Source organism: Pleurodeles waltl, chromosome 10 (genome assembly GCF_031143425.1).
Source record: "Pleurodeles waltl isolate 20211129_DDA chromosome 10, aPleWal1.hap1.20221129, whole genome shotgun sequence".
Classification (NCBI taxonomy): domain Eukaryota; kingdom Metazoa; phylum Chordata; class Amphibia; order Caudata; family Salamandridae; genus Pleurodeles; species Pleurodeles waltl.
This window is the reverse complement of record NC_090449.1, coordinates 329,804,745-329,825,585: the sequence shown is the minus strand read 5'-3', so window position 1 is coordinate 329,825,585 and position 20,841 is coordinate 329,804,745. Positions and strand designations below refer to the sequence as shown.

The window sequence follows — 20,841 nt, the reverse complement described above, 5'->3', positions numbered from 1 at the left end:
CTTATTTGCTTCATGTGGCTATGCATTGGACTGGAACCACTGCACTGGAAACAGACACACCTGCTTTCTTTATGTGGCTATGCTTTGGACTGGAATGCAAGGACTAAGGGACAATATTCATGACGCTCAAAGCTGAGCCTTTCTGACAGGATCTCTTCCTTTGGAAGAAAGGAACTGGGATCACTTTCATTCCAAGAGGTGATTTCAAAACCAGCCCTGCAATTACTTTGGAGAAGCACTGTGCATTTCATGTTCCAACGAGAAGTGCTGCTCCAACACAAAAAAGCAGTTAGAAAGAAATCCCGCACTCCTTCATCATGCCGAACTGCCTCGACACCAGTAGAAAGCATGCAATGCATTCCACCATGGCATCTTACAAGAGTGGAAAGCAGAAATACTCCTGTTTAAAAACAGATCGAACCTATGAAGGCACGGGCTCGTCCGGGATTTGAACCCGGGACCTCTCACACCCAAAGCGAGAATCATACCCCTAGACCAACGAGCCTGCTGCTGCAAAAGCCTTTCAAACATCTTCTGAAGTGTCTTTGTGAAAAAGCAGGGCCACTTGGAGACTCTCCTTCTAAGCGTGCCATAGCAATTGATGTTTTGTGCCAAGGGTTTTTTTTTTGCCTCTAGCAAGGCAAGAGGTAGTCAAGAAGCCCTATGCTAGCAAGCTGAACTGTGGCGCTGATGAGAAAAGCAGACCCTTTCTGGTAGTTGTACGCCTCCGCAGGACCTGGGCCCTTGCACCGTAGACTTCCAGACCAGAAGCACTGAAGGGCCTGCCATCTCTTGCGCCTGAGCCAGAGGAGCATGCCTCTTGTATTCAAGCACAATTGCTCGCTCAGTGCTCGATCAGGCGAGATTTATATGAGTGCCTCACAGGCCTGAAACACTCACCTGGGAGACGCGGGGTGGCTGAATTCCCAGAATGGCCTTCGATAGGAAAATCACCTCCTTTCCTCCCGACTCATTTCAGAATTGGGTGAAAATCGCAAGACAGTGTTCAGGGGTGCATGGGTACTGCCTACTCCCAGCTGCCTCTCTGTCTTCTTCATGTTAATTTCAAGTCACAAGGAGGGACCATTGCCATTCTGCTCCGCCCACCTAACCAGGAAACCCAGGTTGAGCTTGTCTGCCTGTTGTTGTTGCAGGGGCAGTGCCTTCTCTGCCCAAAAGTGGCAGGAGAGCCTCACTTCAAATGATGGAATCAACTGCTTAAGTAGAAACCAGCATGGTAGTTACAGTGATAAGGTGCAGCTCTAACAGAAGGCGTGACTGAGATGCCCCTTCCAGAAATACATGGAATGCTGATTGAGGGCCCAGCCGGAGGGTTGGTGGATTTCTTTTCATATGCTACAGCAGCTTGCAAAGATAGTGTTGTGGGGAGCTGGCTGTGCAAGCAGAGGAAGATTTAAGGGCAGAAAATAGACCTATCAGAAGTGCGATATGAACCCACAACTACATGAGCAAACCAGGATGCTTAGCTTAACTGAAGATCAAGCTCTCTTGAGGCTGCCGCCTTAGACCACTCGGCCATCCTGACAGCTGAGTCTGTGTTTAGGTCTGACTCCTCAGTCTGCACTTGTCGATGCTGCCGCTTGCAATGTTCCTATCAAGGTGACAGGTTTAAAGGCCCCACAATATAACATGGCCAAGAAAAAAAAAAGTAAAAAACAGAATAAGAAACCAGGCACATGCACGACTACGCAAAGATGCAGATAACTTTTTACCGGCCTGCAATAGTAATACAAGTTTTACACAGGTCACAAGTTTTTAAAGGCCATCCCTGAGTGAGACTAAGCTTTTAGGGAGCAAACACAAAAGCAGACACTGCCCATTGTTTCTGCCCGGTCTCGAACCGGGGACCTTTCGCGTGTTAGGCGAACGTGATAACCACTACACTACAGAAACAAGCATGAGGGCTTGACTGAAGGAGCAAAATTCCCCTCATATGTTTGCCCGATTGCCTCTATACTTGATCAGCAGTTGCTCGCAAAGCGAGGAGTAAGTGTGAAAATTGCAGCGTTGTCAGCCAGCAAGCGTACACTCAGATGTACTGAAAAGTCACAGCTGCGGGTAGAGACAAATATCTGATGCCTAAATGCCTGAAACCAGAGCCTGTGAAAGCATCACACAGACCACACTGAAAGCAAGCAGGAAGGAAGCCAAGGCATGGTGATCCTTTTTTTCTCCTGAGGCTAAAAATATTTTGCACAACAATGCTTTGAGTGGAATGAGGAATCTTCAAGCTTTGTGTATTTTGAGTAAAATTTGTGTGTTTTCTGCTAAAAAGGGTGTGTTGGGGATTTGGACCCGGACACCAACGAGCGAGGGCACAGAAGCACCACTGCTCAGACCCTGCTCCTAGGGTTGAGGGCAGAGAGTGGGCGAATACATCGCAAGGCAAGAAAATGCACATGGTTCTCTCTTCTGCAATATGACTAGAGTCATTTCCATGGTCGTCATCGAACATGACATAAAACGCCTCTATCCTTTAGACCTTTTGGCCCATAATTACAAGAGGATGACTGAGTGAGACGCTCTGCCAAATTTGGCAGCCTCGCACTCAGTCATTTTCAAAATGCAGGGAAGCGCCGTATTTAGTAGGATACAGCGCACCCCTGTGCTTCCCTCTGCGCCAGCTCTAAATTAGCTGCCGAGCACCAACGCAGCCATCCTTGCGCCATGGTACAAGGATGGCTGCGTGGAGGGGGAAATTGTTTTTGTTCAGGAAGGCACACCTTCCTGCACAACAGAAATCTTCAGTGGCGATATGTTCGTGCAGCACACATAGAAAGAGCAAAAATGAGGAGAAATGAAAACATTTCTGCTCGTTTCTCCACTATAACGACACCCATTGTATGGCGCTTGGATTTTGGCGCTGCCACAGATTTACAAAAACTCGTAAAACTGGAGCAGCATCAAAATGCTATGGTGTTGCAGTGGCCCACCCAGAGCAACGCCCATTGCACGCCCCTTCAGGGGAAAGGGCTGCGTGTGAAGGGGCCGTATTTACAAGGTGGTGTTAAGCCACAAAACGTGGTTGAACGGCGTCTTGTAAATACGGCACAGTACATAGTGCCACCGGGGCGTCACTAAAGATGATGTGCCGGTGGCGATAGGGCCTTGTAAGTCTGGCCCTTTCTTTGCTCAAGGTGTATGTTCTTGGTGAAGGTAGGAAAGCCATTTTCGCTCTCATACCTTCCTTCCTTGGCTGGCTTGACCACAGTAGGCCCAGGCTTCAATGGAAAGGTCAAAAAGGGAGCAACTGACTGCCGTAAGGTGTATCGTCTTCTCTTGGTGAGTTGAGACCGATGCCCTTGGAGCGTAGTACCTCACGATGGTGAGGGATAGACACAGCCTCTTTAATTTCAATTTACCTGTCAGGTGAGGTGGTAAATGCAAATAATGTGATAAAGCACAGCAACTTGCTGTTTCTGCCTGGCCTCGAACCAGGGACCTTTCGCGTGTAAGGCGAACGTGATAACCACTACACTACAGAAACAGACATGCCTGCTTATTTGCTTCATGTGGCTATGCATTGGACTGGAACCACTGCACTGGAAACAGACACACCTGCTTTCTTTATGTGGCTATGCTTTGGACTGGAATGCAAGGACTAAGGGACAATATTCATGACGCTCAAAGCTGAGCCTTTCTGACAGGATCTCTTCCTTTGGAAGAAAGGAACTGGGATCACTTTCATTCCAAGAGGTGATTTCAAAACCAGCCCTGCAATTACTTTGGAGAAGCACTGTGCATTTCATGTTCCAACGAGAAGTGCTGCTCCAACACAAAAAAGCAGTTAGAAAGAAATCCCGCACTCCTTCATCATGCCGAACTGCCTCGACACCAGTAGAAAGCATGCAATGCATTCCACCATGGCATCTTACAAGAGTGGAAAGCAGAAATACTCCTGTTTAAAAACAGATCGAACCTATGAAAGCACGGGCTCGTCCGGGATTTGAACCCGGGACCTCTCACACCCAAAGCGAGAATCATACCCCTAGACCAACGAGCCTGCTGCTGCAAAAGCCTTTCAAACATCTTCTGAAGTGTCTTTGTGAAAAAGCAGGGCCACTTGGAGACTCTCCTTCTAAGCGTGCCATAGCAATTGATGTTTTGTGCCAAGGGTTTTTTTTTTGCCTCTAGCAAGGCAAGAGGTAGTCAAGAAGCCCTATGCTAGCAAGCTGAACTGTGGCGCTGATGAGAAAAGCAGACCCTTTCTGGTAGTTGTACGCCTCCGCAGGACCTGGGCCCTTGCACCGTAGACTTCCAGACCAGAAGCACTGAAGGGCCTGCCATCTCTTGCGCCTGAGCCAGAGGAGCATGCCTCTTGTATTCAAGCACAATTGCTCGCTCAGTGCTCGATCAGGCGAGATTTATATGAGTGCCTCACAGGCCTGAAACACTCACCTGGGAGACGCGGGGTGGCTGAATTCCCAGAATGGCCTTCGATAGGAAAATCACCTCCTTTCCTCCCGACTCATTTCAGAATTGGGTGAAAATCGCAAGACAGTGTTCAGGGGTGCATGGGTACTGCCTACTCCCAGCTGCCTCTCTGTCTTCTTCATGTTAATTTCAAGTCACAAGGAGGGACCATTGCCATTCTGCTCCGCCCACCTAACCAGGAAACCCAGGTTGAGCTTGTCTGCCTGTTGTTGTTGCAGGGGCAGTGCCTTCTCTGCCCAAAAGTGGCAGGAGAGCCTCACTTCAAACGATGGAATCAACTGCTTAAGTAGAAACCAGCATGGTAGTTACAGTGATAAGGTGCAGCTCTAACAGAAGGCGTGACTGAGATGCCCCTTCCAGAAATACATGGAATGCTGATTGAGGGCCCAGCCGGAGGGTTGGTGGATTTCTTTTCATATGCTACAGCAGCTTGCAAAGATAGTGTTGTGGGGAGCTGGCTGTGCAAGCAGAGGAAGATTTAAGGGCAGAAAATAGACCTATCAGAAGTGCGATATGAACCCACAACTACATGAGCAAACCAGGATGCTTAGCTTAACTGAAGATCAAGCTCTCTTGAGGCTGCCGCCTTAGACCACTCGGCCATCCTGACAGCTGAGTCTGTGTTTAGGTCTGACTCCTCAGTCTGCACTTGTCGATGCTGCCGCTTGCAATGTTCCTATCAAGGTGACAGGTTTAAAGGCCCCACAATATAACATGGCCAAGAAAAAAAAAAGTAAAAAACAGAATAAGAAACCAGGCACATGCACGACTACGCAAAGATGCAGATAACTTTTTACCGGCCTGCAATAGTAATACAAGTTTTACACAGGTCACAAGTTTTTAAAGGCCATCCCTGAGTGAGACTAAGCTTTTAGAGAGCAAACACAAAAGCAGACACTGCCCATTGTTTCTGCCCAGTCTCGAACCGGGGACCTTTCGCGTGTTAGGCGAACGTGATAACCACTACACTACAGAAACAAGCATGAGGGCTTGACTGAAGGAGCAAAATTCCCCTCATATGTTTGCCCGATTGCCTCTATACTTGATCAGCAGTTGCTCGCAAAGCGAGGAGTAAGTGTGAAAATTGCAGCGTTGTCAGCCAGCAAGCGTACACTCAGATGTACTGAAAAGTCACAGCTGCGGGTAGAGACAAATATCTGATGCCTAAATGCCTGAAACCAGAGCCTGTGAAAGCATCACACAGAGCACACTGAAAGCAAGCAGGAAGGAAGCCAAGGCATGGTGATCCTTTTTTTCTCCTGAGGCTAAAAATATTTTGCACAACAATGCTTTGAGTGGAATGAGGAATCTTCAAGCTTTGTGTATTTTGAGTAAAATTTGTGTGTTTTCTGCTAAAAAGGGTGTGTTGGGGATTTGGACCCGGACACCAACGAGCGAGGGCACAGAAGCACCACTGCTCAGACCCTGCTCCTAGGGTTGAGGGCAGAGAGTGGGTGAATACATCGCAAGGCAAGAAAATGCACATGGTTCTCTCTTCTGCAATATGACTAGAGTCATTTCCATGGTCGTCATCGAACATGACATAAAACGCCTCTATCCTTTAGACCTTTTGGCCCATAATTACAAGAGGATGACTGAGTGAGACGCTCTGCCAAATTTGGCAGCCTCGCACTCAGTCATTTTCAAAATGCAGGGAAGCGCCGTATTTAGTAGAATACAGCGCACCCCTGTGCTTCCCTCTGCGCCAGCTCTAAATTAGCTGCCGAGCACCAACGCAGCCATCCTTGCGCCATGGTACAAGGATGGCTGCGTGGAGGGGGAAATTGTTTTTGTTCAGGAAGGCACACCTTCCTGCACAACAGAAATCTTCAGTGGCGATATGTTCGTGCAGCACACATAGAAAGAGCAAAAATGAGGAGAAATGAAAACATTTCTGCTCGTTTCTCCACTATAACGACACCCATTGTATGGCGCTTGGATTTTGGCGCTGCCACAGATTTACAAAAACTCGTAAAACTGGAGCAGCATCAAAATGCTATGGTGTTGCAGTGGCCCACCCAGAGCAACGCCCATTGCACGCCCCTTCCAGGGAAAGGGCTGCGTGTGAAGGGGCCGTATTTACAAGGTGGTGTTAAGCCACAAAACGTGGTTGAACGGCGTCTTGTAAATACGGCACAGTACATAGTGCCACCGGGGCGTCACTAAAGATGATGTGCCGGTGGCGATAGGGCCTTGTAAGTCTGGCCCTTTCTTTGCTCAAGGTGTATGTTCTTGGTGAAGGTAGGAAAGCCATTTTCGCTCTCATACCTTCCTTCCTTGGCTGGCTTGACCACAGTAGGCCCAGGCTTCAATGGAAAGGTCAAAAAGGGAGCAACTGACTGCCGTAAGGTGTATCGTCTTCTCTTGGTGAGTTGAGACCGATGCCCTTGGAGCGTAGTACCTCACGATGGTGAGGGATAGACACAGCCTCTTTAATTTCAATTTACCTGTCAGGTGAGGTGGTAAATGCAAATAATGTGATAAAGCACAGCAACTTGCTGTTTCTGCCTGGCCTCGAACCAGGGACCTTTCGCGTGTAAGGCGAACGTGATAACCACTACACTACAGAAACAGACATGCCTGCTTATTTGCTTCATGTGGCTATGCATTGGACTGGAACCACTGCACTGGAAACAGACACACCTGCTTTCTTTATGTGGCTATGCTTTGGACTGGAATGCAAGGACTAAGGGACAATATTCATGACGCTCAAAGCTGAGCCTTTCTGACAGGATCTCTTCCTTTGGAAGAAAGGAACTGGGATCACTTTCATTCCAAGAGGTGATTTCAAAACCAGCCCTGCAATTACTTTGGAGAAGCACTGTGCATTTCATGTTCCAACGAGAAGTGCTGCTCCAACACAAAAAAGCAGTTAGAAAGAAATCCCGCACTCCTTCATCATGCCGAACTGCCTCGACACCAGTAGAAAGCATGCAATGCATTCCACCATGGCATCTTACAAGAGTGGAAAGCAGAAATACTCCTGTTTAAAAACAGATCGAACCTATGAAGGCACGGGCTCGTCCGGGATTTGAACCCGGGACCTCTCACACCCAAAGCGAGAATCATACCCCTAGACCAACGAGCCTGCTGCTGCAAAAGCCTTTCAAACATCTTCTGAAGTGTCTTTGTGAAAAAGCAGGGCCACTTGGAGACTCTCCTTCTAAGCGTGCCATAGCAATTGATGTTTTGTGCCAAGGGTTTTTTTTTTGCCTCTAGCAAGGCAAGAGGTAGTCAAGAAGCCCTATGCTAGCAAGCTGAACTGTGGCGCTGATGAGAAAAGCAGACCCTTTCTGGTAGTTGTACGCCTCCGCAGGACCTGGGCCCTTGCACCGTAGACTTCCAGACCAGAAGCACTGAAGGGCCTGCCATCTCTTGCGCCTGAGCCAGAGGAGCATGCCTCTTGTATTCAAGCACAATTGCTCGCTCAGTGCTCGATCAGGCGAGATTTATATGAGTGCCTCACAGGCCTGAAACACTCACCTGGGAGACGCGGGGTGGCTGAATTCCCAGAATGGCCTTCGATAGGAAAATCACCTCCTTTCCTCCCGACTCATTTCAGAATTGGGTGAAAATCGCAAGACAGTGTTCAGGGGTGCATGGGTACTGCCTACTCCCAGCTGCCTCTCTGTCTTCTTCATGTTAATTTCAAGTCACAAGGAGGGACCATTGCCATTCTGCTCCGCCCACCTAACCAGGAAACCCAGGTTGAGCTTGTCTGCCTGTTGTTGTTGCAGGGGCAGTGCCTTCTCTGCCCAAAAGTGGCAGGAGAGCCTCACTTCAAACGATGGAATCAACTGCTTAAGTAGAAACCAGCATGGTAGTTACAGTGATAAGGTGCAGCTCTAACAGAAGGCGTGACTGAGATGCCCCTTCCAGAAATACATGGAATGCTGATTGAGGGCCCAGCCGGAGGGTTGGTGGATTTCTTTTCATATGCTACAGCAGCTTGCAAAGATAGTGTTGTGGGGAGCTGGCTGTGCAAGCAGAGGAAGATTTAAGGGCAGAAAATAGACCTATCAGAAGTGCGATATGAACCCACAACTACATGAGCAAACCAGGATGCTTAGCTTAACTGAAGATCAAGCTCTCTTGAGGCTGCCGCCTTAGACCACTCGGCCATCCTGACAGCTGAGTCTGTGTTTAGGTCTGACTCCTCAGTCTGCACTTGTCGATGCTGCCGCTTGCAATGTTCCTATCAAGGTGACAGGTTTAAAGGCCCCACAATATAACATGGCCAAGAAAAAAAAAAGTAAAAAACAGAATAAGAAACCAGGCACATGCACGACTACGCAAAGATGCAGATAACTTTTTACCGGCCTGCAATAGTAATACAAGTTTTACACAGGTCACAAGTTTTTAAAGGCCATCCCTGAGTGAGACTAAGCTTTTAGGGAGCAAACACAAAAGCAGACACTGCCCATTGTTTCTGCCCGGTCTCGAACCGGGGACCTTTCGCGTGTTAGGCGAACGTGATAACCACTACACTACAGAAACAAGCATGAGGGCTTGACTGAAGGAGCAAAATTCCCCTCATATGTTTGCCCGATTGCCTCTATACTTGATCAGCAGTTGCTCGCAAAGCGAGGAGTAAGTGTGAAAATTGCAGCGTTGTCAGCCAGCAAGCGTACACTCAGATGTACTGAAAAGTCACAGCTGCGGGTAGAGACAAATATCTGATGCCTAAATGCCTGAAACCAGAGCCTGTGAAAGCATCACACAGAGCACACTGAAAGCAAGCAGGAAGGAAGCCAAGGCATGGTGATCCTTTTTTTCTCCTGAGGCTAAAAATATTTTGCACAACAATGCTTTGAGTGGAATGAGGAATCTTCAAGCTTTGTGTATTTTGAGTAAAATTTGTGTGTTTTCTGCTAAAAAGGGTGTGTTGGGGATTTGGACCCGGACACCAACGAGCGAGGGCACAGAAGCACCACTGCTCAGACCCTGCTCCTAGGGTTGAGGGCAGAGAGTGGGCGAATACATCGCAAGGCAAGAAAATGCACATGGTTCTCTCTTCTGCAATATGACTAGAGTCATTTCCATGGTCGTCATCGAACATGACATAAAACGCCTCTATCCTTTAGACCTTTTGGCCCATAATTACAAGAGGATGACTGAGTGAGACGCTCTGCCAAATTTGGCAGCCTCGCACTCAGTCATTTTCAAAATGCAGGGAAGCGCCGTATTTAGTAGAATACAGCGCACCCCTGTGCTTCCCTCTGCGCCAGCTCTAAATTAGCTGCCGAGCACCAACGCAGCCATCCTTGCGCCATGGTACAAGGATGGCTGCGTGGAGGGGGAAATTGTTTTTGTTCAGGAAGGCACACCTTCCTGCACAACAGAAATCTTCAGTGGCGATATGTTCGTGCAGCACACATAGAAAGAGCAAAAATGAGGAGAAATGAAAACATTTCTGCTCGTTTCTCCACTATAACGACACCCATTGTATGGCGCTTGGATTTTGGCGCTGCCACAGATTTACAAAAACTCGTAAAACTGGAGCAGCATCAAAATGCTATGGTGTTGCAGTGGCCCACCCAGAGCAACGCCCATTGCACGCCCCTTCCAGGGAAAGGGCTGCGTGTGAAGGGGCCGTATTTACAAGGTGGTGTTAAGCCACAAAACGTGGTTGAACGGCGTCTTGTAAATACGGCACAGTACATAGTGCCACCGGGGCGTCACTAAAGATGATGTGCCGGTGGCGATAGGGCCTTGTAAGTCTGGCCCTTTCTTTGCTCAAGGTGTATGTTCTTGGTGAAGGTAGGAAAGCCATTTTCGCTCTCATACCTTCCTTCCTTGGCTGGCTTGACCACAGTAGGCCCAGGCTTCAATGGAAAGGTCAAAAAGGGAGCAACTGACTGCCGTAAGGTGTATCGTCTTCTCTTGGTGAGTTGAGACCGATGCCCTTGGAGCGTAGTACCTCACGATGGTGAGGGATAGACACAGCCTCTTTAATTTCAATTTACCTGTCAGGTGAGGTGGTAAATGCAAATAATGTGATAAAGCACAGCAACTTGCTGTTTCTGCCTGGCCTCGAACCAGGGACCTTTCGCGTGTAAGGCGAACGTGATAACCACTACACTACAGAAACAGACATGCCTGCTTATTTGCTTCATGTGGCTATGCATTGGACTGGAACCACTGCACTGGAAACAGACACACCTGCTTTCTTTATGTGGCTATGCTTTGGACTGGAATGCAAGGACTAAGGGACAATATTCATGACGCTCAAAGCTGAGCCTTTCTGACAGGATCTCTTCCTTTGGAAGAAAGGAACTGGGATCACTTTCATTCCAAGAGGTGATTTCAAAACCAGCCCTGCAATTACTTTGGAGAAGCACTGTGCATTTCATGTTCCAACGAGAAGTGCTGCTCCAACACAAAAAAGCAGTTAGAAAGAAATCCCGCACTCCTTCATCATGCCGAACTGCCTCGACACCAGTAGAAAGCATGCAATGCATTCCACCATGGCATCTTACAAGAGTGGAAAGCAGAAATACTCCTGTTTAAAAACAGATCGAACCTATGAAGGCACGGGCTCGTCCGGGATTTGAACCCGGGACCTCTCACACCCAAAGCGAGAATCATACCCCTAGACCAACGAGCCTGCTGCTGCAAAAGCCTTTCAAACATCTTCTGAAGTGTCTTTGTGAAAAAGCAGGGCCACTTGGAGACTCTCCTTCTAAGCGTGCCATAGCAATTGATGTTTTGTGCCAAGGGTTTTTTTTTTGCCTCTAGCAAGGCAAGAGGTAGTCAAGAAGCCCTATGCTAGCAAGCTGAACTGTGGCGCTGATGAGAAAAGCAGACCCTTTCTGGTAGTTGTACGCCTCCGCAGGACCTGGGCCCTTGCACCGTAGACTTCCAGACCAGAAGCACTGAAGGGCCTGCCATCTCTTGCGCCTGAGCCAGAGGAGCATGCCTCTTGTATTCAAGCACAATTGCTCGCTCAGTGCTCGATCAGGCGAGATTTATATGAGTGCCTCACAGGCCTGAAACACTCACCTGGGAGACGCGGGGTGGCTGAATTCCCAGAATGGCCTTCGATAGGAAAATCACCTCCTTTCCTCCCGACTCATTTCAGAATTGGGTGAAAATCGCAAGACAGTGTTCAGGGGTGCATGGGTACTGCCTACTCCCAGCTGCCTCTCTGTCTTCTTCATGTTAATTTCAAGTCACAAGGAGGGACCATTGCCATTCTGCTCCGCCCACCTAACCAGGAAACCCAGGTTGAGCTTGTCTGCCTGTTGTTGTTGCAGGGGCAGTGCCTTCTCTGCCCAAAAGTGGCAGGAGAGCCTCACTTCAAACGATGGAATCAACTGCTTAAGTAGAAACCAGCATGGTAGTTACAGTGATAAGGTGCAGCTCTAACAGAAGGCGTGACTGAGATGCCCCTTCCAGAAATACATGGAATGCTGATTGAGGGCCCAGCCGGAGGGTTGGTGGATTTCTTTTCATATGCTACAGCAGCTTGCAAAGATAGTGTTGTGGGGAGCTGGCTGTGCAAGCAGAGGAAGATTTAAGGGCAGAAAATAGACCTATCAGAAGTGCGATATGAACCCACAACTACATGAGCAAACCAGGATGCTTAGCTTAACTGAAGATCAAGCTCTCTTGAGGCTGCCGCCTTAGACCACTCGGCCATCCTGACAGCTGAGTCTGTGTTTAGGTCTGACTCCTCAGTCTGCACTTGTCGATGCTGCCGCTTGCAATGTTCCTATCAAGGTGACAGGTTTAAAGGCCCCACAATATAACATGGCCAAGAAAAAAAAAAGTAAAAAACAGAATAAGAAACCAGGCACATGCACGACTACGCAAAGATGCAGATAACTTTTTACCGGCCTGCAATAGTAATACAAGTTTTACACAGGTCACAAGTTTTTAAAGGCCATCCCTGAGTGAGACTAAGCTTTTAGGGAGCAAACACAAAAGCAGACACTGCCCATTGTTTCTGCCCGGTCTCGAACCGGGGACCTTTCGCGTGTTAGGCGAACGTGATAACCACTACACTACAGAAACAAGCATGAGGGCTTGACTGAAGGAGCAAAATTCCCCTCATATGTTTGCCCGATTGCCTCTATACTTGATCAGCAGTTGCTCGCAAAGCGAGGAGTAAGTGTGAAAATTGCAGCGTTGTCAGCCAGCAAGCGTACACTCAGATGTACTGAAAAGTCACAGCTGCGGGTAGAGACAAATATCTGATGCCTAAATGCCTGAAACCAGAGCCTGTGAAAGCATCACACAGAGCACACTGAAAGCAAGCAGGAAGGAAGCCAAGGCATGGTGATCCTTTTTTTCTCCTGAGGCTAAAAATATTTTGCACAACAATGCTTTGAGTGGAATGAGGAATCTTCAAGCTTTGTGTATTTTGAGTAAAATTTGTGTGTTTTCTGCTAAAAAGGGTGTGTTGGGGATTTGGACCCGGACACCAACGAGCGAGGGCACAGAAGCACCACTGCTCAGACCCTGCTCCTAGGGTTGAGGGCAGAGAGTGGGCGAATACATCGCAAGGCAAGAAAATGCACATGGTTCTCTCTTCTGCAATATGACTAGAGTCATTTCCATGGTCGTCATCGAACATGACATAAAACGCCTCTATCCTTTAGACCTTTTGGCCCATAATTACAAGAGGATGACTGAGTGAGACGCTCTGCCAAATTTGGCAGCCTCGCACTCAGTCATTTTCAAAATGCAGGGAAGCGCCGTATTTAGTAGAATACAGCGCACCCCTGTGCTTCCCTCTGCGCCAGCTCTAAATTAGCTGCCGAGCACCAACGCAGCCATCCTTGCGCCATGGTACAAGGATGGCTGCGTGGAGGGGGAAATTGTTTTTGTTCAGGAAGGCACACCTTCCTGCACAACAGAAATCTTCAGTGGCGATATGTTCGTGCAGCACACATAGAAAGAGCAAAAATGAGGAGAAATGAAAACATTTCTGCTCGTTTCTCCACTATAACGACACCCATTGTATGGCGCTTGGATTTTGGCGCTGCCACAGATTTACAAAAACTCGTAAAACTGGAGCAGCATCAAAATGCTATGGTGTTGCAGTGGCCCACCCAGAGCAACGCCCATTGCACGCCCCTTCCAGGGAAAGGGCTGCGTGTGAAGGGGCCGTATTTACAAGGTGGTGTTAAGCCACAAAACGTGGTTGAACGGCGTCTTGTAAATACGGCACAGTACATAGTGCCACCGGGGCGTCACTAAAGATGATGTGCCGGTGGCGATAGGGCCTTGTAAGTCTGGCCCTTTCTTTGCTCAAGGTGTATGTTCTTGGTGAAGGTAGGAAAGCCATTTTCGCTCTCATACCTTCCTTCCTTGGCTGGCTTGACCACAGTAGGCCCAGGCTTCAATGGAAAGGTCAAAAAGGGAGCAACTGACTGCCGTAAGGTGTATCGTCTTCTCTTGGTGAGTTGAGACCGATGCCCTTGGAGCGTAGTACCTCACGATGGTGAGGGATAGACACAGCCTCTTTAATTTCAATTTACCTGTCAGGTGAGGTGGTAAATGCAAATAATGTGATAAAGCACAGCAACTTGCTGTTTCTGCCTGGCCTCGAACCAGGGACCTTTCGCGTGTAAGGCGAACGTGATAACCACTACACTACAGAAACAGACATGCCTGCTTATTTGCTTCATGTGGCTATGCATTGGACTGGAACCACTGCACTGGAAACAGACACACCTGCTTTCTTTATGTGGCTATGCTTTGGACTGGAATGCAAGGACTAAGGGACAATATTCATGACGCTCAAAGCTGAGCCTTTCTGACAGGATCTCTTCCTTTGGAAGAAAGGAACTGGGATCACTTTCATTCCAAGAGGTGATTTCAAAACCAGCCCTGCAATTACTTTGGAGAAGCACTGTGCATTTCATGTTCCAACGAGAAGTGCTGCTCCAACACAAAAAAGCAGTTAGAAAGAAATCCCGCACTCCTTCATCATGCCGAACTGCCTCGACACCAGTAGAAAGCATGCAATGCATTCCACCATGGCATCTTACAAGAGTGGAAAGCAGAAATACTCCTGTTTAAAAACAGATCGAACCTATGAAGGCACGGGCTCGTCCGGGATTTGAACCCGGGACCTCTCACACCAAAAGCGAGAATCATACCCCTAGACCAACGAGCCTGCTGCTGCAAAAGCCTTTCAAACATCTTCTGACGTGTCTTTGTGAAAAAGCAGGGCCACTTGGAGACTCTCCTTCTAAGCGTGCCATAGCAATTGATGTTTTGTGCCAAGGGGTTTTTTTTTGCCTCTAGCAAGGCAAGAGGTAGTCAAGAAGCCCTATGCTAGCAAGCTGAACTGTGGCGCTGATGAGAAAAGCAGACCCTTTCTGGTAGTTGTACGCCTCCGCAGGACCTGGGCCCTTGCACCGTAGACTTCCAGACCAGAAGCACTGAAGGGCCTGCCATCTCTTGCGCCTGAGCCAGAGGAGCATGCCTCTTGTATTCAAGCACAATTGCTCGCTCAGTGCTCGATCAGGCGAGATTTATATGAGTGCCTCACAGGCCTGAAACACTCACCTGGGAGACGCGGGGTGGCTGAATTCCCAGAATGGCCTTCGATAGGAAAATCACCTCCTTTCCTCCCGACTCATTTCAGAATTGGGTGAAAATCGCAAGACAGTGTTCAGGGGTGCATGGGTACTGCCTACTCCCAGCTGCCTCTCTGTCTTCTTCATGTTAATTTCAAGTCACAAGGAGGGACCATTGCCATTCTGCTCCGCCCACCTAACCAGGAAACCCAGGTTGAGCTTGTCTGCCTGTTGTTGTTGCAGGGGCAGTGCCTTCTCTGCCCAAAAGTGGCAGGAGAGCCTCACTTCAAACGATGGAATCAACTGCTTAAGTAGAAACCAGCATGGTAGTTACAGTGATAAGGTGCAGCTCTAACAGAAGGCGTGACTGAGATGCCCCTTCCAGAAATACATGGAATGCTGATTGAGGGCCCAGCCGGAGGGTTGGTGGATTTCTTTTCATATGCTACAGCAGCTTGCAAAGATAGTGTTGTGGGGAGCTGGCTGTGCAAGCAGAGGAAGATTTAAGGGCAGAAAATAGACCTATCAGAAGTGCGATATGAACCCACAACTACATGAGCAAACCAGGATGCTTAGTTTAACTGAAGATCAAGCTCTCTTGAGGCTGCCGCCTTAGACCACTCGGCCATCCTGACAGCTGAGTCTGTGTTTAGGTCTGACTCCTCAGTCTGCACTTGTCGATGCTGCCGCTTGCAATGTTCCTATCAAGGTGACAGGTTTAAAGGCCCCACAATATAACATGGCCAAGAAAAAAAAAAGTAAAAAACAGAATAAGAAACCAGGCACATGCACGACTACGCAAAGATGCAGATAACTTTTTACCGGCCTGCAATAGTAATACAAGTTTTACACAGGTCACAAGTTTTTAAAGGCCATCCCTGAGTGAGACTAAGCTTTTAGGGAGCAAACACAAAAGCAGACACTGCCCATTGTTTCTGCCCGGTCTCGAACCGGGGACCTTTCGCGTGTTAGGCGAACGTGATAACCACTACACTACAGAAACAAGCATGAGGGCTTGACTGAAGGAGCAAAATTCCCCTCATATGTTTGCCCGATTGCCTCTATACTTGATCAGCAGTTGCTCGCAAAGCGAGGAGTAAGTGTGAAAATTGCAGCGTTGTCAGCCAGCAAGCGTACACTCAGATGTACTGAAAAGTCACAGCTGCGGGTAGAGACAAATATCTGATGCCTAAATGCCTGAAACCAGAGCCTGTGAAAGCATCACACAGAGCACACTGAAAGCAAGCAGGAAGGAAGCCAAGGCATGGTGATCCTTTTTTTCTCCTGAGGCTAAAAATATTTTGCACAACAATGCTTTGAGTGGAATGAGGAATCTTCAAGCTTTGTGTATTTTGAGTAAAATTTGTGTGTTTTCTGCTAAAAAGGGTGTGTTGGGGATTTGGACCCGGACACCAACGAGCGAGGGCACAGAAGCACCACTGCTCAGACCCTGCTCCTAGGGTTGAGGGCAGAGAGTGGGCGAATACATCGCAAGGCAAGAAAATGCACATGGTTCTCTCTTCTGCAATATGACTAGAGTCATTTCCATGGTCGTCATCGAACATGACATAAAACGCCTCTATCCTTTAGACCTTTTGGCCCATAATTACAAGAGGATGACTGAGTGAGACGCTCTGCCAAATTTGGCAGCCTCGCACTCAGTCATTTTCAAAATGCAGGGAAGCGCCGTATTTAGTAGAATACAGCGCACCCCTGTGCTTCCCTCTGCGCCAGCTCTAAATTAGCTGCCGAGCACCAACGCAGCCATCCTTGCGCCATGGTACAAGGATGGCTGCGTGGAGGGGGAAATTGTTTTTGTTCAGGAAGGCACACCTTCCTGCACAACAGAAATCTTCAGTGGCGATATGTTCGTGCAGCACACATAGAAAGAGCAAAAATGAGGAGAAATGAAAACATTTCTGCTCGTTTCTCCACTATAACGACACCCATTGTATGGCGCTTGGATTTTGGCGCTGCCACAGATTTACAAAAACTCGTAAAACTGGAGCAGCATCAAAATGCTATGGTGTTGCAGTGGCCCACCCAGAGCAACGCCCATTGCACGCCCCTTCCAGGGAAAGGGCTGCGTGTGAAGGGGCCGTATTTACAAGGTGGTGTTAAGCCACAAAACGTGGTTGAACGGCGTCTTGTAAATACGGCACAGTACATAGTGCCACCGGGGCGTCACTAAAGATGATGTGCCGGTGGCGATAGGGCCTTGTAAGTCTGGCCCTTTCTTTGCTCAAGGTGTATGTTCTTGGTGAAGGTAGGAAAGCCATTTTCGCTCTCATACCTTCCTTCCTTGGCTGGCTTGACCACAGTAGGCCCAGGCTTCAATGGAAAGGTCAAAAAGGGAGCAACTGACTGCCGTAAGGTGTATCGTCTTCTCTTGGTGTGTTGAGACCGATGCCCTTGGAGCGTAGTACCTCACGATGGTGAGGGATAGACACAGCCTCTTTAATTTCAATTTACCTGTCAGGTGAGGTGGTAAATGCAAATAATGTGATAAAGCACAACAACTTGCTGTTTCTGCCTGGCCTCGAACCAGGGACCTTTCGCGTGTAAGGCGAACGTGATAACCACTACACTACAGAAACAGACATGCCTGCTTATTTGCTTCATGTGGCTATGCATTGGACTGGAACCACTGCACTGGAAACAGACACACCTGCTTTCTTTATGTGGCTATGCTTTGGACTGGAATGCAAGGACTAAGGGACAATATTCATGACGCTCAAAGCTGAGCCTTTCTGACAGGATCTCTTCCTTTGGAAGAAAGGAACTGGGATCACTTTCATTCCAAGAGGTGATTTCAAAACCAGCCCTGCAATTACTTTGGAGAAGCACTGTGCATTTCATGTTCCAACGAGAAGTGCTGCTCCAACACAAAAAAGCAGTTAGAAAGAAATCCCGCACTCCTTCATCATGCCGAACTGCCTCGACACCAGTAGAAAGCATGCAATGCATTCCACCATGGCATCTTACAAGAGTGGAAAGCAGAAATACTCCTGTTTAAAAACAGATCGAACCTATGAAGGCACGGGCTCGTCCGGGATTTGAACCCGGGACCTCTCACACCCAAAGCGAGAATCATACCCCTAGACCAACGAGCCTGCTGCTGCAAAAGCCTTTCAAACATCTTCTGAAGTGTCTTTGTGAAAAAGCAGGGCCACTTGGAGACTCTCCTTCTAAGCGTGCCATAGCAATTGATGTTTTGTGCCAAGGGTTTTTTTTTTGCCTCTAGCAAGGCAAGAGGTAGTCAAGAAGCCCTATGCTAGCAAGCTGAACTGTGGCGCTGATGAGAAAAGCAGACCCTTTCTGGTAGTTGTACGCCTCCGCAGGACCTGGGCCCTTGCACCGTAGACTTCCAGCACTGAAGGGCCTGCCATCTCTTGCGCCTGAGCCAGAGGAGCATGCCTCTTGTATTCAAGCACAATTGCTCGCTCAGTGCTCGATCAGGCGAGATTTATATGAGTGCCTCACAGGCCTGAAACACTCACCTGGGAGACGCGGGGTGGCTGAATTCCCAGAATGGCCTTCGATAGGAAAATCACCTCCTTTCCTCCCGACTCATTTCAGAATTGGGTGAAAATCGCAAGACAGTGTTCAGGGGTGCATGGGTACTGCCTACTCCCAGCTGCCTCTCTGTCTTCTTCATGTTAATTTCAAGTCACAAGGAGGGACCATTGCCATTCTGCTCCGCCCACCTAACCAGGAAACCCAGGTTGAGCTTGTCTGCCTGTTGTTGTTGCAGGGGCAGTGCCTTCTCTGCCCAAAAGTGGCAGGAGAGCCTCACTTCAAACGATGGAATCAACTGCTTAAGTAGAAACCAGCATGGTAGTTACAGTGATAAGGTGCAGCTCTAACAGAAGGCGTGACTGAGATGCCCCTTCCAGAAATACATGGAATGCTGATTGAGGGCCCAGCCGGAGGGTTGGTGGATTTCTTTTCATATGCTACAGCAGCTTGCAAAGATAGTGTTGTGGGGAGCTGGCTGTGCAAGCAGAGGAAGATTTAAGGGCAGAAAATAGACCTATCAGAAGTGCGATATGAACCCACAACTACATGAGCAAACCAGGATGCTTAGCTTAACTGAAGATCAAGCTCTCTTGAGGCTGCCGCCTTAGACCACTCGGCCATCCTGACAGCTGAGTCTGTGTTTAGGTCTGACTCCTCAGTCTGCACTTGTCGATGCTGCCGCTTGCAATGTTCCTATCAAGGTGACAGGTTTAAAGGCCCCACAATATAACATGGCCAAGAAAAAAAAAAGTAAAAAACAGAATAAGAAACCAGGCACATGCACGACTACGCAAAGATGCAGATAACTTTTTACCGGCCTGCAATAGTAATACAAGTTTTACACAGGTCACAAGTTTTTAAAGGCCATCCCTGAGTGAGACTAAGCTTTTAGGGAGCAAACACAAAAGCAGACACTGCCCATTGTTTCTGCCCGGTCTCGAACCGGGGACCTTTCGCGTGTTAGGCGAACGTGATAACCACTACACTACAGAAACAAGCATGAGGGGTTGACTGAAGGAGCAAAATTCCCCTCATATGTTTGCCCGATTGCCTCTATACTTGATCAGCAGTTGCTCGCAAAGCGAGGAGTAAGTGTGAAAATTGCAGCGTTGTCAGCCAGCAAGCGTACACTCAGATGTACTGAAAAGTCACAGCTGCGGGTAGAGACAAATATCTGATGCCTAAATGCCTGAAACCAGAGCCTGTGAAAGCATCACACAGAGCACACTGAAAGCAAGCAGGAAGGAAGCCAAGGCATGGTGATCCTTTTTTTCTCCTGAGGCTAAAAATATTTTGCACAACAATGCTTTGAGTGGAATGAGGAATCTTCAAGCTTTGTGTATTTTGAGTAAAATTTGTGTGTTTTCTGCTAAAAAGGGTGTGTTGGGGATTTGGACCCGGACACCAACGAGCGAGGGCACAGAAGCACCACTGCTCAGACCCTGCTCCTAGGGTTGAGGGCAGAGAGTGGGCGAATACATCGCAAGGCAAGAAAATGCACATGGTTCTCTCTTCTGCAATATGACTAGAGTCATTTCCATGGTCGTCATCGAACATGACATAAAACGCCTCTATCCTTTAGACCTTTTGGCCCATAATTACAAGAGGATGACTGAGTGAGACGCTCTGCCAAATTTGGCAGCCTCGCACTCAGTCATTTTCAAAATGCAGGGAAGCGCCGTATTTAGTAGAATACAGCGCACCCCTGTGCTTCCCTCTGCGCCAGCTCTAAATTAGCTGCCGAGCACCAACGCAGCCATCCTTGCGCCATGGTACAAGGATGGCTGCGTGGAGGGGGAAATTGTTTTTGTTCAGGAAGGCACACCTTCCTGCACAACAGAAATCTTCAGTGGCGATATGTTCGTGCAGCACACATAGAAAGAGCAAAAATGAGGAGAAATGAAAACATTTCTGCTCGTTTCTCCACTATAACGACACCCATTGTATGGCGCTTGGATTTTGGCGCTGCCACAGATTTACAAAAACTCGTAAAACTGGAGCAGCATCAAAATGCTATGGTGTTGCAGTGGCCCACCCAGAGCAACGCCCATTGCACGCCCCTTCCAGGGAAAGGGCTGCGTGTGAAGGGGCCGTATTTACAAGGTGGTGTTAAGCCACAAAACGTGGTTGAACGGCGTCTTGTAAATACGGCACAGTACATAGTGCCACCGGGGCGTCACTAAAGATGATGTGCCGGTGGCGATAGGGCCTTGTAAGTCTGGCCCTTTCTTTGCTCAAGGTGTATGTTCTTGGTGAAGGTAGGAAAGCCATTTTCGCTCTCATACCTTCCTTCCTTGGCTGGCTTGACCACAGTAGGCCCAGGCTTCAATGGAAA

General features: G+C 48.4%; 17 non-coding genes across 17 annotated transcripts; all 17 read right to left on the bottom strand.

Annotated features, from left to right (window-relative positions):
* Positions 1 to 433: 433 nt before the first annotated feature.
* On the bottom strand, positions 434 to 505 carry TRNAP-UGG (transfer RNA proline (anticodon UGG)). The gene has a single exon. It is a non-coding gene; the product is annotated as a tRNA-Pro (tRNA).
* Positions 506 to 1,841: 1,336 nt separating this feature from the next.
* On the bottom strand, positions 1,842 to 1,914 carry TRNAV-AAC (transfer RNA valine (anticodon AAC)). The gene has a single exon. It is a non-coding gene; the product is annotated as a tRNA-Val (tRNA).
* A 1,521-nt stretch (positions 1,915 to 3,435) lies between these two features.
* TRNAV-UAC (transfer RNA valine (anticodon UAC)) lies at positions 3,436 to 3,508 on the bottom strand. The gene has a single exon. It is a non-coding gene; the product is annotated as a tRNA-Val (tRNA).
* Positions 3,509 to 3,952: 444 nt separating this feature from the next.
* TRNAP-UGG (transfer RNA proline (anticodon UGG)) lies at positions 3,953 to 4,024 on the bottom strand. Its single transcript has one exon. It is a non-coding gene; the product is annotated as a tRNA-Pro (tRNA).
* Positions 4,025 to 5,360: 1,336 nt separating this feature from the next.
* On the bottom strand, positions 5,361 to 5,433 carry TRNAV-AAC (transfer RNA valine (anticodon AAC)). The gene has a single exon. It is a non-coding gene; the product is annotated as a tRNA-Val (tRNA).
* A 1,521-nt stretch (positions 5,434 to 6,954) lies between these two features.
* Positions 6,955 to 7,027, bottom strand: TRNAV-UAC (transfer RNA valine (anticodon UAC)). The gene has a single exon. It is a non-coding gene; the product is annotated as a tRNA-Val (tRNA).
* A 444-nt stretch (positions 7,028 to 7,471) lies between these two features.
* TRNAP-UGG (transfer RNA proline (anticodon UGG)) lies at positions 7,472 to 7,543 on the bottom strand. The gene has a single exon. It is a non-coding gene; the product is annotated as a tRNA-Pro (tRNA).
* Positions 7,544 to 8,879: 1,336 nt separating this feature from the next.
* On the bottom strand, positions 8,880 to 8,952 carry TRNAV-AAC (transfer RNA valine (anticodon AAC)). Its single transcript has one exon. It is a non-coding gene; the product is annotated as a tRNA-Val (tRNA).
* A 1,521-nt stretch (positions 8,953 to 10,473) lies between these two features.
* Positions 10,474 to 10,546, bottom strand: TRNAV-UAC (transfer RNA valine (anticodon UAC)). The gene has a single exon. It is a non-coding gene; the product is annotated as a tRNA-Val (tRNA).
* Positions 10,547 to 10,990: 444 nt separating this feature from the next.
* On the bottom strand, positions 10,991 to 11,062 carry TRNAP-UGG (transfer RNA proline (anticodon UGG)). Its single transcript has one exon. It is a non-coding gene; the product is annotated as a tRNA-Pro (tRNA).
* Positions 11,063 to 12,398: 1,336 nt separating this feature from the next.
* On the bottom strand, positions 12,399 to 12,471 carry TRNAV-AAC (transfer RNA valine (anticodon AAC)). Its single transcript has one exon. It is a non-coding gene; the product is annotated as a tRNA-Val (tRNA).
* A 1,521-nt stretch (positions 12,472 to 13,992) lies between these two features.
* TRNAV-UAC (transfer RNA valine (anticodon UAC)) lies at positions 13,993 to 14,065 on the bottom strand. The gene has a single exon. It is a non-coding gene; the product is annotated as a tRNA-Val (tRNA).
* A 444-nt stretch (positions 14,066 to 14,509) lies between these two features.
* On the bottom strand, positions 14,510 to 14,581 carry TRNAQ-UUG (transfer RNA glutamine (anticodon UUG)). The gene has a single exon. It is a non-coding gene; the product is annotated as a tRNA-Gln (tRNA).
* Positions 14,582 to 15,917: 1,336 nt separating this feature from the next.
* TRNAV-AAC (transfer RNA valine (anticodon AAC)) lies at positions 15,918 to 15,990 on the bottom strand. Its single transcript has one exon. It is a non-coding gene; the product is annotated as a tRNA-Val (tRNA).
* A 1,521-nt stretch (positions 15,991 to 17,511) lies between these two features.
* TRNAV-UAC (transfer RNA valine (anticodon UAC)) lies at positions 17,512 to 17,584 on the bottom strand. The gene has a single exon. It is a non-coding gene; the product is annotated as a tRNA-Val (tRNA).
* Positions 17,585 to 18,028: 444 nt separating this feature from the next.
* Positions 18,029 to 18,100, bottom strand: TRNAP-UGG (transfer RNA proline (anticodon UGG)). Its single transcript has one exon. It is a non-coding gene; the product is annotated as a tRNA-Pro (tRNA).
* Positions 18,101 to 19,428: 1,328 nt separating this feature from the next.
* TRNAV-AAC (transfer RNA valine (anticodon AAC)) lies at positions 19,429 to 19,501 on the bottom strand. Its single transcript has one exon. It is a non-coding gene; the product is annotated as a tRNA-Val (tRNA).
* Positions 19,502 to 20,841: the final 1,340 nt, after the last annotated feature.